A 2,972-nucleotide genomic window follows, 5' to 3' on the forward strand; every position below is an offset into this window, starting at 1 on the left:
GGGGGGGGGGGGGGATGAGGACCTGATTTTGGTTTCCATCCATCTGTTTCCATTCCATCCATCTGTACTGTGTGTGTCCGCTGTGAGCACAAAAACGGATTTAGCGCCTATGATATACAATTTAAAGTAGGCTTCATAAAAGATTATGGTTACCGATTGATACAGAATGAATCTAATCTAAGAGTTGAAGTGATTATTTTATATATAGTGATAATTATAGTGATATTTCAATTTGAGAGTTTTAAAAATATAACAATATATCAACTTTTCTTTTACATAATCACATAACATAAACAATCTATTGTTTTGAACAATTGTGACCATTCCATGTACTCAACTTGCATCCTTGCTAGCAGTTGTATGAGACTGTGCCTAGCTCAATGCTTACCTCAGCATGGTAACATGCTAACAACGACAATGCTAATCTGCTATTGTCAGGCAGGTATAATAATTACCATGTTCACCATCTTGGTTTAGCACCTTAGCATGCTACATTTCCCACTTAGCACGAAACACAAAGCACAGATAAGGCTGTATTTGGTCATACACCAAAGTATTGGACATGTTCAAATTTTAACCTGATGATGGTGCTAAATACAAAGGCAGGGGATCACTAAAGCTTTTACAATGAATTCTGAGGGGGACGGGACTGTCTGTACCAAATTTCACTGCAATCATTTCAATAGTTGTCAAGACATTTCAAAGTATTTATTATCTAATATTTGCTGATATGTCTGCCCAGATTGTACATCTATTAATCACCCTTTATTCCTGCACCATCATCACTTATATGTTTTATCATTTCTGTTGGTCCTGACACCTGTCTCACATGCTTTATTCATTTTGCCTGTGGCAAAAGGACAGAGGTCGACTGAAACATAAAATGGACCAAAGGTATTAATTTAGAGGACAAAGAGATGGACAGACCGGGCGTGCAGAAGAATCTCGCTGAAGTGTCTCATCGCGTTCCCACCCACTTGTGGCAGCCTTGCACACCTCCCAGGTCTCATGGAGATGCAGGTCCTGCATTTGTCATTCGTCACCAAACACTTCCTCTTGATAAGTGGTAAGGGCAGGAAGAAGGGTAAGTTAGGATAAAGTAGAATAATACTTATTCATCCAAATATACAGTTCTCATAGGGAACAGAATATAAATAAATCAAAATACCGGAGCAATTTCTTTGATACTCAAGAGAAACATTTTGGGAAGTTTGAAGAATTCAATTTAAAGAATATTAGCCTGTGAAAATTTTGGAACAGGACATACCAAGGAGGCCAACACAATAATACAAATATCAGAGGCTGCGGTTCTGTTTTATTTAAGAGAGCTTAGTCTAAATCAACGATGTTTCATTTCTGGGAATGTTCCGGTGATGACAAAGGTTCCTCTCGTTTTTGGCTGGATGTCCCATTACCTTCCTCTTCTTTTGTGTTGGCATTCTAAACTCCGGTCGATTTCTGAGGACCATGGCTACCTGCTCCTCAGATCTCTGCAGGGTAAATCCAGACAGCTAGACTGTCGAATCTACGTTTTCTCTTGCAAGACTAAAACAACTTTTGAACGTACACGTGTTCCACCAAAACAAGTTCCTTCCCGTCACAGTTGCTTAGCGGCGCCCTAAGAGGATTGTGATTGGTTTAAATAAATGCCAATGAACCAGAGCACTTTTACAGTCTCACTTAACAGAAAGAGCCATTCCACTGTCCATGCCTAATGGTCTGGAGCTGTTTACCAGCCCACGAACAGAGTCAAATGTGTACAATATGCTAATTAAGTAATGCTTTCCTCTACATTAAAACAGTGAGTAAACACAATTTGAATGGCAACTTCTTGGCCGTGGACCACATTCTAATCCATAACAATACCATTATCCAGTTCATCCCAGTGTACAGTTGAGAGAAACTTTAACTTGTATTTATTGATGTTCTAGATCAGCAGGCTAATGTCTATTTTTAGGGATTTGTGAACTGAACATGTGCATTAAGGGAAAACAAAATCAAAACAAAGGAAAATAAATCATACTTAAAAGTGAGTCGGTGAGGGATTTCTTTCCTATAAACATCTGACGCAGGCTTTTTATCTATAGGTTTTACATAGTGAATTTGGTGTTAATATAATTTAAGTTAAAATAGGATTTATTTTCATTTCATCATCTATTTTACCCCCAGGGACTCTGTGAGACTGAATGACGTGGAATAAACTTGTCCAGACAGTGACAGAGACTACAACAAACTCCATGTGAGCGCACAACCCATCAGAAAAGCAATTCCCCGGTGAAGCAACGGACGATGAATTAAAACGGTGATAGGAGCCTAGATTCGAAACTTAAAAGCTATTTTTTTTTCCCATAAATGATCTTTCTCAGATGTCGTTAGATTTCAAACTGATAGATCAACGCCTTTGTGACACGCAATCAAAATAGTAAGGATAAGGATAAGGCAATCACAAACTGACACATAGGTACAGTGTATATCTGCACCAAGAACAAAGGTTGTGGGGCAGAATTTAAAAAAGGAGTAGCTACAAGCTAAAGAAAAAAATGCTGTGTCAATGTTTTAGTTCTGTAATTCCATGTGTTCTCATTCTCACCTTCAAACTCTTTTAATGAAATTAAACAGTTTGCACCAGCACAGTAGATTGTAAATCATTAAACATAAAATGTTTATTCTGGTACTCCAATGCAAATGTTGCTTTGCTTTTGTTCTTCTTGCATATAGAAGGGCTTCAGGAAGCAATCACACTGGACTTAAGATGGAAGAGAAGACTTTGTTTTTGATGGAAAGGCTAAACATCAAACCTGTAATATTCAGTGTAGAGTAAAGTAGAATTTAAGCCAGTGAGACTCTTTGCTGACTTCAGAGCTAACCAACTCTGTGGAGTGACAAGACTTTGAACATGTTTAATCTAATTTGCCTGTAGTCTCTCTCCCACTCTCTCTGAGTCAGAGAAAGTGTCACCAGAATTCAAATAA

This window comes from Etheostoma spectabile, chromosome 16 (genome assembly GCF_008692095.1).
Source record: "Etheostoma spectabile isolate EspeVRDwgs_2016 chromosome 16, UIUC_Espe_1.0, whole genome shotgun sequence".
In the NCBI taxonomy this organism is placed as follows: domain Eukaryota; kingdom Metazoa; phylum Chordata; class Actinopteri; order Perciformes; family Percidae; genus Etheostoma; species Etheostoma spectabile.